Consider the following 15,786-nt stretch of genomic DNA (forward strand, 5'->3'; position numbering starts at 1 on the left):
GGGCTAAGTGACTTTCTCAAAGCGTCATGTGGGTACACAGTTGACATACAAAGCCAGGCCTTCAGACTTAAGAGTCTGTTATTTTCTTCACTATTTCTCAATATTTTAAATATAGTCATGATATTAAGCACTCTCACTGAAGCGTTTATGTGGTAGTAGAGAGCCAGCAGGGAGGCCTCATTTTTACATACTAAGGCATTTCTGCTGACCAAGAGATAGGATGAATTGCCATGAGGTGGACTATTGATTGTGCATAAGCAAAATATTGATTCTATATATTTATCCACATATAGAGAATATGAAATATCTAGATAGCTAAATTCTAGCAAAGTAGATTCTTGTTTTGAAGGAGGTCTTTATTTAAGGGAAAAAAAGAAGAATACAATTTGAGAAACAAGCACTAATATTTTCAGGTAACTGGGAGATGTATCTTTGTCACATAAAGTCAAGGAAGTTGAAATAGTCAAGACTGTATTTCAAACAAATGAGACCCAATGTAAAGTAGTTCAGGTATGAGGGAAAGTATACTGGTAGGACTAGGGAATGTCCCATAACTGCTTTACTGCTTAGTTGGGTGTCTGGGCTAACTGGAACTTCTAACACTCTGCTCTCTCCATCCTTCATCACTTCTTTCTGCCTGATTTTCTCAGATCAACTTTTTCTGTGTGATTGGAAATGTGACAACCTGCACAGGTTTATATCTCTTGGCTTTGCTATTAGAGTGACAGATGCTCTGATTGATTGTTTAAAGTTTGAGAGTTGTCAGCCTCATACTCTGGTTTTCTAAGAGATAACCACTTTTAAGTCAAGCAGGTGTTGAAAAGTAGCAGGCTCACCTAGCACAAACATAGGCACTGGGGTCCCATGTCTGTGCATCAGAAAAGGACATTAATAATAGAGCAGAAAATGCAGCCCCACATAACAATTCGTCTTCCTTCTTTAGGGAAGGGTTAAAATGAAGGCAGCAGAGAGAGATTTTCTTTTTTTTTTTTTTTAATATTTTATTTATTTGTTTGAGAGAGAGAGAGAGCACAAGCAGGGGGAGCTGCAGGCAGAGGGAAAAACAGGCTCCCTGCTGAGCAAGGAGCCAGATGCGGGACTCAATTCCAGGATCCTGGGATCATGACCTGAACCAAAGGCAGACACTTAACTGACTGAGACAACCAGGCATCCCAGAGGGAGATTTTCTTAAATATAATACATAAACATGGCTGTGGAGACTGAGTGTGTGACTTAAAACAACGTGGATGCGTTCAGCACCCTCTGGGTTTGGAGGTTGATTAGGGAGTGGATATTTGTGAGTAGAGTAGCACAATAATTTCCTCACACCTCATTGATCAGATCCCTAACACCATGTAACTCTTAACAGATCGACAGCACTCTCAATGACAAAGGCTATTGTAATTGCAATTGATGAATTCCCCTAAAATTTTGAAGGAGAGAATTCCACCTGAATCAAAATAGTATCTATCTGAAACACAAACACTAACAGACAATTCATCTAGAAGCTGCAAATGCTCAGCAAAAGATGGAGTTAATTAACTTGGCTTTCTATGCAACAAAGGTAGCTAAAGTGAATAATTCAGGCCCTCAAATGAATATCAATTTCTTATACTAGAAGCACTTACTAGCTTTCCCATATGTTATGCCAAAACCTAGCTAAGAGTATGTCTACCTCCTTATGCTTCCATCTCCTTTGCCTTTCCTCACTCCCCACTTCGCTTGCCAACATTTTCAACTAATGTTTATAACTGCCTTAATTCCCCCATAAACTAAAAATGTAATAAGACACTGCAAAATATAGTTCTTTCTTTAGTGATGTGTTGGGTGGAGCAGGGTTTGATATTCTCAGTCAGCCGTTTATAGCCAGAATTATGAAAGCCATTTTTGGCACTAGATTGAAGGAATGATAAATGGGGGCAGTGGACATGCTAAACAGAAAAGCAATTTCTCCCATATGAAGACTTTGCTATTTTAGTCATAAATAGCCTGACTAAAATTATACCACATATTAGGAAAATGACGAGTGAATTAGTGAAAATGTTTGGTTTTAATATTTCATTTTTCCGCCATTATTATCATTTATTTATTTGTGAGGTGATGACAGGTACTTGGCTTAATCAAGCTATTAGAAAAGACAGAGTTCCTGCCCTAACAATTTCCTGTGAAAGTACACAAATTCAGGAAGTAAGATATAGTTTGGTTTAAATAGGGATGAAGACTTTTTTTTTCTTTAGAAGTTCAAAATTACTGCTAATTTTTTTTTTTTTACTTAAGGGAGGGGGTGATTGATGTCCCCCCTCCGAAAAAGACTTCTGATAATAAGTAATTTTTAGCAGAAATCCAATATTATGAAGGAAAGAAACTTGATTATTATATGATCACAGAAAGCATTACAATATTGGATGTGCCTAATTAATATATATATATATTTTATGTTACTAGACAATGATATCAGCAAAACATCTTTTCTTAAGATTTATTTATTTATTTATTTGAGAGAGAGAGAGGGAGGGAAGGAGTATGCATGGTGGGGAGGGGCAGAGAGAGAGACTCTTCAAGCTGACTCCCCACTGAGCATGAACCTGACTGACATGGGGGCTGGCGGGGAGGAGGGGCCCCTCAGGGGCTAGATCCCAAGACCTATGAGATCATGACCTGAGCTGAAACCAAGAGTAAGATGCTTAACCAACTGAACCACCCAGGCGCCCCTCAACATCTCCTGATCAAGAATATCAAATGGAAAAAAGAAAAGAAAGAGCAGTTTAAAAATAAACACAAATTTTGCCACATAAATAAAAATATAGAAGCCACAACTCTCAGTCTGATAATCTGTCCATGAATTATGTTGTTTTAAAGACCAAAAGGAACTACTGTGTTACCAATAATTTTTCATTATGTCATTTATGGAGAAAAAAAAAGAGACGCAGCTTTTTCTTGGCCTTTCCCAAAAAGTCTTTTGACGAAAAACTTGAGATATACTGTTATCATTCCTGTGGAAAATAGAATACCCTGAAATTGTGCTTTTGAATTTGCTTCCAATTAATAGTGACTGATTGTATGCATATTTGATAAATCGTTTTTGGGTTAGAGACAAAATAAACATTGATGCTTCAAAACTGAAGCACAGATGGGAAATAAAGCCAGAAAAGACAGCTTCCAAACCTTTCCTATAGCACTTGACGTATGTTTTAAAAGATTTTTATCACCGTGCTTTCAAAGTTTTGTAGGGATGGAATGCATTTTCCTTTTCTTAGTTTACACAAGAGGTTACCTGTCTTTTCAGTTATAGAGTCTAAGAAAACCTTAGAAAATTCTTGTGCAAAGATGTTCCATTTTGGTCTACTGCATTTTTCTTTGGCAAACTTTTGCAGCTCATCAGCATTACAAAGTATGGCAGTCTCCAAAGCCCTGGCTGCCAGCAGGACAACAGGAAATATCCACCACAATAAAAAAGTTTATAGTGTCTAAAAACTTATTTTCCAGGGGCAGAAAAACTGATCTTCTCAACAGGCAAATTTAAAACACTTCAGGGTTAGAAAAAACTACGCTTCATTTTTCTCGTAATTATTTCAAACAGCTCTAGTTGAAAGATAGTCCATACACTCAAGGAAAATCAGCAAACAGTTATGGTAAACCACATGACTTTGTTTCTTCTGATGATGAAAGCATTTCAGAGTGAAAAACCAGAAAAGCTGATGACTAAAAATAAGTTTACATACATATTTCTTTGATAAAATAGAGCTTTTGTAGTTATAAACTACTCCTGTGTGCGGTCTCACCATTAAAATATCGTCATTATTTTTTTTTCTTATTCTCTCGAGGGTATATTTAAGGTAACCCAATTGCAGGTGTACATTGAAAAACTCTATTTTTTATTTCCTCTAATTTTCAAATTTATAGACATCTACAAGATGAATTTGAGCAGCCAGATAAATAAAAGTATTCTTTTAAGTAAGTTTAATAGTTACATCCAATAGAAAGCAGGATCTGCCAGGAAGAGAGGCCCTTAATCTGTTTCCCAGCCAAAGGAAAACATCACCAGTAAAATGTATTCCCAGACCAGCGAGAACAAAGTTCTTCATTCACAAAGCGAAAGACGCCAAGGACAACCAGAATGTTTATTGAAATCCAAGGAATAGCTTGGATTGCAAAATGTTCAATCTCTCTAAGTGGAACTAAAATGTACTTTGTGGATAGTTGCAATTTATTGAAATCAGGAAGAGATGCATATACTCATTATCCTTTCATGAAATTTCTTTGTATACCCCCATATTTAATTTTAAAGTAGACTATGTTCTATAAAACAAACTCCTGTTTTTGTGTTGTTTTTATCTCACCCTTTGGCAAACCACTTCAGAAATATGTCACATTAAAACTCTGTTCTAATCCAACACGTGTTTCTTTCTGTTAAAATCTTCTTGTTTTTAAAGCCTACTTAATGGATATTAAAGTATATATTTTCTCACACACACACACAAAAAAAATGCCAGAGAACACCTGGCAAAGTATGCTCAAGTGAACAGGTGAAGTTTAACTCTATCAGTTAAGTGTGATGCACAGGATGGAAAAGATGATCAGAATCTGTTGAGAGCTTTAAATGCCTTTTCAAGAAGCTTGGATTTGTCCCAAAGGTGGTACAATAGCATTATTCAGGCTTTTGTGTTTTTTGATTGTGGATGGAGTATTGAGAAAGTGTTGGGTTGGAGATAATATGATCAGGTCTAACTTTAGCAAGATCATGTGATAACAAAGTGATGAATGGGCAGGAGGGCAAAAAGTCTAGAATCGTGGATAATGGTTTAAAAAATTACTTTTCCTACAGTACCCGAGCTAAAAACTGCTGAAATCCTGAAATCAAGAGGATGGAAATTGATGAGGTATTGTGATTTCTTGAAGGTAGAGTTTGAAGCAAAAGAGATGAGAAGGATTTTAACTCAGGGATTTGGAGGTGGTGTTAAACTAATAATTGATACAGGAAATATGGGAAGACAAACTGGTGTAGAGAAAACTTACAAAGTCTGAGAAATACATTTCAGTCAATATGATCAGTAGTAATTATGTTGGAAGAAAAACATAAAGCAGCTTGTAAGTTGTTACCACCTTCTTGTTACTTCTTCCAAAATGAGAGCCTAACCTACCACAATGGGCACAAAATGGCAAAGCAATGAAATCTCAGAGATTTTCAGTCACAGGAACTTGAAGACAGAGTTACACAGAAAGCCTAATGCACCCTTGTGAATATACCCAGTTTGGAAATAATTTTGTAAGATTAAGTATATGTCATTCTAACTCTTCGAAGGAGACAGTTATAAACCATATATTTCAATTTAGCATGAAGAAAAGTTTTATGACAAAATACTAAGAGGTAGAAAACATTCAAAATGAGACAGAAAGGGTTAAAACAATAAATAGTCCCTGTTAACAGATGACAACTGATAGACCAGAGTATGTTATTTGTATTTTGTTGCATAGAATGACTGACTAAATTAACGCTTTGTATTCTCATTTCATTGTATTACAGAACGTCTTCTTAGCTAATCTTTAAAATGTTCAGATATGTATTGCAACGGAAGCAGAAAGAAACTAATCCATCCTGCTTCATGTTGGTTGGTATGAGGGCAGGTCAGAGTCAATCTTTGGATGTACATTAAAGTGCTTGGCATATTGTCACCTCTTCGTTATTTACTAGCTATGACAAGCATAACCAAGATCAAAACTCTGAATCCATTATTGCCACAGATTTCCCATTCCAGACACTCAAGAAAGATACATGCAAATCAGACAAGACCAACAGCTGCATTAGAGTTCCTTAGTTAGCCCTTTCTGATCACCCGAAATAGTATATGTGTGAACTGCAACAGCTCCTTTTTCACAAACTATGAGCCTAGGTCTCTGGCATCCTTTTCCTGCTGGCTCCCCTCCACCTCTCGTTTGGCCTCTCAAGTTTGAAGCCAATCTGCTTAAAGAAAAATTGATTTTTTTTGATTTTTAAGAGGAGTCCAAAGAACTGACTTCAAAAAATAAACGTCTTGACGAAATCCCAAGACTTTCGCAAATGGATGCAAAAATCTTCAGCTTCTCTTACATGGTTGAAAACGAACTCTCAACTAACTCTTAACCCTGCCAGGTTGTTCCTTAACACATCCCAGCATCATGATATAATAATATCCTCAACTTTGACTTTGAATATTTGTACTTCTCTTCTTTATCATTTTTACAAATTGGGATAGGGTTTGAAGAGGCAGGTGGCAAGCTTCCTATTGTAATGGTAATATCCCTCTGTTGATACTCATTAAATTTACTTTATAAATTGAAACTTTTTAACAAATTAATGAGCAACCTGAAAAAGTCATTTTACTATGAATTTTAACATCATTGCTAGAACTCAGAAGATTATCTTAAACATACAAACCATTGGAAAAGGCCCCAATGACTCAAGACACCTGGTCTGTGTTTCTACCTTTTTTAAAGCAATATGATATTTTCTGAAGCTCTATTATGTCATATGTATATAACCCATATCTCTTTTGGAATTTTATCTCTACAATTGCTGGACCTCAAACTCCTGCAAAGTTCTCATTTTGAAGACGCTTCTAAAGAATTCTCATATGACTTCATAAAAAAGTCTAATGATGTACTACTCTGGGTTTTTTTTTTCTCCCACTTCTGGGTCCCCTGTTGTTGTATACCATTTATATACTCTCATCACACACTAAGAAGTGCACTGTCTTGAGGTTACTGCCACCCTACTTCTGTAAGCTGCTTCTTTCTTCTGCCTTTCCCTGTCACCTCTCGTGATTTTCTACCAAGAACTATCTTTATCCAATTATCTTTGCTTTCTAGCAGGTACCACCATCTCCTGTTGAACACCACCGCTAATCCTACTCTGATCTTGAGGAGCCCTTATGATAGAATGCCCTCCGGCAAAGCGATCAGTTACTCTCTCCATTTGTTCTTCAGATGTTCTTTCAAAGTGGTTCTAAGGCTGCATATCTTGTTCTCTAATAACTACGGACATGTAGAGGAAACCACCATTTTTAACCCCATGCAAAAATTTTATGATTGCCTTTCTTCCTTTCTCATCATTCTCTTAAGATATGAGTACCTTGGATACTAAGCCAAAAAACAAGTCCAAGTGAAGCCCACCTCGCCCAGCAGCATCTGTCCATTACAATAATAAATGCTTTATGGCAAGGTCAAGCTTATCTACCCAACATTGTAACTTATTTCTTCTTAGCTTCTTAAGCCAACAGACTCCGATGAGACATAATGTTTCTCTGAATGACAATATTAAACAAGTTTCAGGTTAAGGTTCATGACACGTAAAGCAAGGCGATTGGACATGATGAGCCTAGGGGTTTATGTAAACATGGCTCTCTATAGTCATCTGCTCCTACACTCTTTTGTATTTTGTAATGCCTATATATCACTCACATTAACTTAGTCTTATTTCCTTAAAAATAAAACATTGTTTGAACTTTATGACATTTTTATTTGGGACTATTTCATATTTTGAAGGTCCCAGAAGGACCTCTGCAGCAAAATTATATTCTGCACTTATTGTGTATGTGTATGTTGAAAGAAGTACTCTTTTCAAACACAAGGTAGCATTAGTTACCATTTCTAAGTAGTGAATTCATCTAAAAGTAGAATCATTTCTGGAAATACATCATTTACCATAAAAGAATACCTACTCATCCACAGAAATTTCCTCCAATTAGTATGCTTCTCTTTCATTTCAGAAATGTAATTTTTAGATTTTTAATTAATGAAATGTTAAATAAATAATTATTTCACCAAAATGTGTAATTTCATTCAACTGATTCAAATTAAAATAGGTAAAAGCATAAGCTTATTTTCAGCTATTATTGTGACATTCTTAGTCAGGTGCATGTAATAAAGTCAATTCTTCAAACTTTTGTTCTGCTTGCTCTTGATAACATAACATCAAAAAAAGGAGAACGGCTGCAGCCAATATGGAAAACAGTATGGAGGTTCCTCAAAAACTTAAAAATTAAATTACTATATGATTCAGCAATTCTACTACTGAAAGTTTACACAAAGAATATGAACACACTAATTCAAAAAGATATATATACCCCCTATATTTATGGCAGCATTATTTACAATAGCCAAGTATGGAGGCAGCCTAAGTGTCCATCAATAGGTGAATGGATAAAGACGATGGTATATATATATACACAATGGAATATTATTCAATCATAAAAAAGAATGAAATCTTACCTTTTACAACAACATGGATGGATCTATAATGCCAAGTGAAATAAGTCAATCAGAGAAAGACAAATACCATACGATTTTACTCGTATGTGAAATTTAAGAAACAACAAATGAGCAAAGGGAAAAAAGGCAGAGAGACAAACCAAAAAAACAGACTCTTTACTATAGAGAACAAACAGATGGTTACCAGAGAGAAGGTGGATGGCGATGGATGAAATAGGTGAAGGGGATTAAGAGCACACTTACAATGAGCAGAGTAATGTATACTGGATCATATGGTAATTGTTGAATCACTTTATTGTACACCTGAAATTAACACTGTATGTTAACTATACTGGAATTATTTTTTTAAAAAATTAGAGAGGCATGTGGAAGAGTGTAACATTATTGAATATGCTGTGACAAGCAATTAGTTGATTATTTAATTTTTGTTCTCTAATTTTTGTTGATATAAATTGTGTATTTCACATTTTCTGATAGTGTATTTGATTTTCATTAATGTGTGTGCATATACTAACATACCTCAGAATAGTTCTAATTATGGTACAGTTAAAATAAATGAGATGGAGTCAACTTAAGAGTATAGGGTGGGCAGGAATCAGGAATGAGACCTATTTAATGCCTTCAATTAAGGTCTCTCGATCAATGGTCCTAAAAGTTTTTGATTAATGAAAATCTAATTAAAGTTATGTTATCTGTAGAAACACACACACACACACGTTGAATATGTATTTTTAAAGTTGTCACCAACTTTCTATCCATGAAACAAAAAACTCAGTTTTAAATTTAAGAAAAACTTAGAGCATGCCAACTTTGATGGAACAACCAAGCTCCAAGTACTCTGAGGATGATCAGGTTGGCAAACTACCATTTTGATTGAATAAAACAGTAAGAATGACTAGGGATTTATCTACCCAAATAGGCAGCATCTAGGAAACTACTCAAAGGAATTAGTAGTAGTAGTAGTATTTATTAACTATGTGTCAGTTGCCATCCAAAGTACTTTATACGTGCTAAAAAATTAATCTTCACAACTCCATTGGGAAGATACCATTTTGGTTACCACTCTAAAGAGATGGTGGTGTACAGATGAGGAAACTAAAGCTAAAAAAAGTAACTCCCCAAATCATCCAATGTTTAACTGATAGATCCTGGATTTAAATCCAATCGGTCCTATTGCTGATTGAAAGCTTTAACTATCATGATATATTACCCTACTATCTGCTGCCCAATACAAAAAGTCCCAGCAAGAGTAGGTAACATAGGGAAAATGCAGGAGAATAATTGAATAACAGTAGGTTACTCTGTCCTCATGAGAAAGACCTGTAGCTCTGAGAACAGATAGGAGGCTTTATATCAGTCACAAGTGAGGGGAAATTGTCACCTAGGAGACAGGGTTGATAGCTACGTGATTTCGGATATTAGACAGGGAACAAGAGAGATGCTTAATTAGTAGAAGGGGCGTGGATGGAAGACATTAGATCTCAGAACAGAAGAACAGTTTTGTTAAAAGAAATGACAGAGCAAATAAAAAATACACATATTATTACTTCCCTAAGGCGCATAATTTCCTTCTTCCTATAATTAGCCTTGGACTAGTCAACAATCCCAACTTTTAATTCAGGGAGATATACAAGCTGAAAACCACAGTTGCATACTTTTAAGTATAAATATTTGTCAATAAAATATCATATGTGAATTGTGTAAGACTGTGAATTGTGTAAGACTGATGAATCACAGACCTGTACCTCTGAAACAAATAATACATTATATGTTAAAAAAATAAAATAGAGAAGAAGAAGATAGTAGGAAGGGAAAAATGAAGGGGGGGGAATCGAAGGGGGAGATGAACCATGAGAGACTGTTGAGGGCTCTAGAGGGGAGGGGGTAGGGGGATGGGTTAGCCTGGTGATGGGTATTAAAGAGAGCACATATTGAATGGAGCACTGGGTGTTATATGCAAACAATGAATCATGGAACACTACATCAAAAAAAATAAAAAAATCATGGGCACTATTAACTGAAGTCTTTCTCCTTACTATATAATTGTTCATAGGAGAGAGTCTGTTTCATTCAAATAATTGCTTAAGAGAAACAATTGAAAGAATGACTGATAAATCTAAGAGTAGTGAACTAGGAAATGTTGATTTTCATTTGCCAACTTTGAGAGACAAAGCTAAGTTACTGTTACCTATATATATTCACTTCTTAGATAACAAATCTTCATGTCTAGAATCTGTTAAATATCACAGCTGACTATTTTTTCAATACCCATTGAAAATGTAGAAGGGATGTAGATGTGTAGACACTGTTATTATTTTAGAAGGCAAGGCTCATATTCAAAATATTACTGCCCCTAAGTAATACATGGTATGTACAAGACGGTAAAGTGGCCAGAGACTATATCATAATGGGCAGATAAAATCAATATTTATATATTTTCATGGGTATTCAATGGAAAGAAACAGAAGAAGAAGTTTTGGTGTTGGCAACCAATACAATTTAGAAATTCGTTCCAACTATTTGTAACTTGATAATCAGATTTAATTAAAACATTATTCTGAGGGGAAATATAAATATGTCTGTTGGAATGAATAAGTGAAAAAAAAGACAGTAGTCATGTGCAAAAAAAAATGTCATACCCCCCAGTGAACAAAATTAGGGAGTATTAAATGTCAATATTAAAGCTGAAGACAAAGACAGAAATAAATTTTCTTTAATCAAAGAAAAAGGCATAAGTTATTTTCTTATATCTAAATAAATTCAAATGATAGGCTAAAGTCAATTAAATCTAAAACTGAAATAATACAAGAAGGAATAATAACCTTAACCTGAAATAAAGAATTTCCAAATATCCTCCCATATTGACATATCATTTGTTTTTTGTTATAGTTGGAGCTGAAAATTATCTGGCTATGAATGCATTTATTTATTCATTATGTAAAGAAATACATAATGAGATATGTTAAAAGGACTCTACCAGGCACTAGAGATAAAATAATGGAAAAGACTACACCCCATCTGCAAGAAGATTATAGTTTAATAGCGCATTTCAAAACCTGTGTTCTACATAGAACTAATTCTGAGAAAAATTAGTGACAAATATTTTGAGAATATAGTGTTCCATCATCAAATAAATTTGGAATTATTGCTTTCACTCCCTCTCTTGTATATTTTCTGATATGTCAATTAGCATCTTCTTTAGGAGTTAAGTTTTAAAAAGCAAAAATAAGAATACTCAAAATGATCCTTAAAAGTCCCCTAAATCTTCTAGAGGATACAACATACATGGCTAAATTTATAGCTCATGTTGGAGGAAAATATATAGTCTAACTCTATTTCATTGTTTTCTTGGTAGAGGATCACATGAAACGTTTGGCTTGAATTTAGAAGCCAAATTGTGTTGAAAATGTGTATCTTTAAACATTAGTTTCATATGCAACATGGCCAGATGCTCTCATGAAAAATGAGTAGCAATTTAAACCAGTTCAGCCAAAAGCAAATTCCTATCTCCTACCTCAATTTTATTTTGGATAAATGGAGAGGATCAGTAGGCAGAATCACCTACAATATTTATGTCTTCTTTTTTCTTATATTTGTTTTTATGGTTGTTGTTTTACTTTCTTGTTTATCTACTTTAAATTGTTGAAATCTTGCAAGTTGCATATTTAATGAGACTTCCCTTTAATGAGAACTATTTCTGCTTGCTTAACATGATGTTTTAAGATTTTACTTGACCATGGAATTCATGTATGTGTGTATAGCACTTATTATTCTTAGAAATGGTGTCCCACAGAACTCAGTTACCTGGATGAACAAAGCCAATGTATTCAATGAGCAACATGAATTTGCTGAAAAATAGTGGGAGAAAAAAGAAAAACTAGGTTTTATATTTACTCCTAATTATAAGTAATTTTAATACTCTTTGTGCTACTTTGAAGTCCACAACTGACTGATACAAATATAGCCAGCTGATTTTGACAGAGGTGTAAAGGCAATTCAATGTAGAAAAAATTATCTTTACCATAAAGGGTGGTAGAAAAATTGGACAATCACTTGAGAGGGTAGAACTTCAACATATACCTTATACAAAAAATTAACTCATAAAGGATCATAAACCTAAATATAAACTGTAGAACTTCTTAATTTTTAGAATAAAACATGGAAGAAAAATCTCTATGAAGTTAGATTTTGCAGTGAATTTTAGACACAACATCAAACATGTGATCCATAAAAGACAAAAAATGATCAAACATTACATTATAAAAATGTAAGACTTTTGGTGTTTAAAATTACTGTTAAGAAAATGAAAAGATAATGCACAGACTGGGAGAACATATTTACAACTCATATATTCTATAAAAGAGTTTTTTATCCAGAATAAATATAAAAAATAACACTTAAAACTCAACAGCAAGAACACAAATAATATATTTTAAAAAGAAAGTACGAAAAATCTAAAAGATCTTTTACCAAAAATATAGAGATAGTAAAAAAAACATATGAAAAGATACTCAATATTAGGTAAATGTCAGTAGGTAAATCCTAATTAAGACCATAAAGATAAAATCATTAAAAAAATTTTTAAAGTGACAATATGTCCTACTGATGAAGATACAGAGCAATAAAAATTCTCATTCATCAATGGCAGAAATGCAAAATGGTAAAGCCATTTTGGAAACAGTAAGTTATTATAAAATTAAACATGCAGTGATTGTATGGCCCAGCCACCAAATTCCTTGTATTTACTCAAATGAACTGAAATTTTATGTTCACAAAAAAGCCTGTATGCAAATGGTCCTAACTGCTTTAATTATAATTGTCAAAAACCAGAAACAACCAAGAAATACTTAAAGAAGGTAATGGAAAAACAAACAGTGATACATCCATATCTTGGAATAATACTCAGCAATAAAAAGGAATAATTATTTACTCATGCAAGGACATGAATGAATCTTGAATGCATTTTGGTAAAAGAAAGATGCCGGGCCATTAGCTAATGATTGACTGGTACAGAAAAATGAAAGCCAGACTTCCACACCATGAGTTGGGACAACGGTGGAAGCAAAATTTTACTCTGGAGCTCTCCTGAGGGATTAGTCTGTGGCTAGGACTTTGTCCAAAATCTTGTTCTTGCTTGGATTTTACCCCTTCCTTTTCCTGCCTCCTTTTGTTCATTTCTAGATTTGCTCCTGAGAATACTTCTTTAATAAATCATATACATACAAATCCTTGTCTCAGTATCTGCTTCTAAGACAGTGAAATGAACTGAATTTAGAAGCTCTCTCTATAAGTTCTTTACTGTTTTACTTACTGAAATTTAAGTCCACAGAGCATTCATTCCTTGTAGCTTGTAACTATAGTTAACAGTTAAGAGGCTTTATCCAACACATTTAGCATATTTCTTGAAAAAATGTAACTTAAAGATTGTTAGTAAATATAAACAAAATGTAATTTTTAAGTTTTAAAACAACTAAATTTGTTCCTTAATTTGATAATTCCAAGTATGTAATTAATGATCCTTCAAACTTGAAAATGGGGAAAGAAATCATAAAGAAGTTTTTGCAATTCTTCAATATGAACTCCTAGATTCCAAAGCAGTAGATATCCTTTCTGATTTTCATGCAGGATAATGAGGTTATAACAACAATGGAAAATACATGAAACTTAGGCAAGAAGCAGTGAAAATAAGGGTAAATATGCCCAACCTGTCCACTTAGTTTTATTTTCCCTAATATTGCTTTAAATGATCATATATAATTTATATTAATTTATTTTAATACTTATTGGTTTATATTTATTTAAAATACAAAATAATTTGTATATGTAAATTGGTTTGATAAATATTCAGGTAGTTTTAATATGGAATGGAATTGAATGAGACATAAAATATTTTATTTTTAAAGATTTTACTTATTTACTTGAGAGAGAGAGAGCTCACACAAGCAAGGGGAAGGGGCAGAGGCAAAGAGAGAAGCAGACTCCCCGCTGAGCAGGAAGCCCCACACAGGGCTGGATCCCAGGACCCTGGTATCATGACCTGAGCTGAAGGCAGAGGCTAAACGGACAGAGATACCTAGGCACCCCTAAAATATTTTACACAATGTGATGAAAACTATGACATTTAGTTTATAAGCAAACTAGCAATAACTACTGTTTGATGGCATAGATTAAGCGATATTAACAAACCTCAGCAAATAATTATTGGTGTGAAATCTAGGCACATTGTTTCTCAACGTGTCATCCTGGGAAAAAATATGAATCTGGTGTTTGAACAGAGATTCTGATTCTGCATGTCTTGTGTGGAGCTGTGGTGTCCGCATTCATATCAAGTACTGTGGCTGATTTTTGTGCATTCTACTGGTGAAAATCTAAATACATCTGTGCTGACAATTTAATTCTTCTTCAGTTAAGACCACTGTCATACCAAGGAAAAGAATCCTTGTGGTTATCTGCCTGAGTTGGGAAAACATTGTTCCTTCCCGGAAGGTCGCCGTGTGAAAGAGGCAGTGGTAACGCGGGTCTCCCCACTGTTTCTGGGGAGCAACGGCGGAGCAGATGAACCCGGCCGGAGGCGGCGGTGAGGAGCGCACCAGCAGTTTGCTGCCACACCATGGAGAGCGGGGTGGGGGGGGGGGGGGGGGGGGGGGGGGGGAGCGGGAACAAAACCAACCCGGGGGTTGGCCGGCTTTTTCGGAGCCGTCGGGGCAGGTTTCTCGCCCGCGGATTTGGCCGGCGTCCCGCTGACCGGTATGAACCCTCTGTCTCCGTATTTAAATGTGGATCCACGATATCACGTTCAGGATAGAGATGAGTTTATCTTATCAATGGAGCTAATAAAACCCGGGCCAGATTTGACCTGGCCTTCTTTGCCATTGGCGGATGTTGTATGACGGGGGCTGCATTTGGAGCAATGAACGGTCTACGGCTAGGATTGAAGGAAACCCAGTACATGTCCTGGTCCAAACCAAGAAGCGTACAGATGTTGAACATGGTGACTAGGCAAGGGGCACTTTGGGCTAATACTCTAGGTTCTCCAGCTTTGCTCTATGGTGCATTTGGTGTCATCACTGAGAAAACACGAGGTGCAGAAGATGACCTTAACACGATAGCAGCTAGAACCACGACAGGCATGTTGTATCAATGTCCAGGTGGTCGTCGAGGGGTAGCACGAGGTGGTCTAGCAGGACTGACGCTTACCAGCCTCTATGCACTATATAATAACTGGGAGCACGTGAAAGGCTCCTGACTCCAACAGTCGCTCTGAGGATTTTGCCACCTTAGGAGTGGAGGACACTTTAGTAGTCATCCAGATTAATTTATATGGCAGTCTAGAGTTACTCTTTCTTCCTACAATTAGTTTGAAAAATTGGAGATTCCAGTTTGCTGTGGTGAAGATCATGAATGGTTGACCAGGACTGGCATTCCTTCTAGCCGGAGTGGAAGCCAGAACCCTCTGGTGGCTGAGTAATGTGGTTCTCCCCTACCCCCTGAACTGGAAAACTACTTACTCACAGAATTCAGGTCATGATTGTTGTCAGT

At 35.4% G+C, this 15,786-nt stretch overlaps 1 pseudogene; it reads left to right on the forward strand.

The window, feature by feature from the left end:
• The first annotated feature begins 14,894 nt into the window (after positions 1–14,894).
• Positions 14,895–15,511, forward strand: LOC110579165 (annotated as a pseudogene).
• The last annotated feature ends 275 nt before the right edge of the window (positions 15,512–15,786 follow it).

Source organism: Neomonachus schauinslandi, chromosome 4 (genome assembly GCF_002201575.2).
Source record: "Neomonachus schauinslandi chromosome 4, ASM220157v2, whole genome shotgun sequence".
NCBI lineage: Eukaryota > Metazoa > Chordata > Mammalia > Carnivora > Phocidae > Neomonachus > Neomonachus schauinslandi.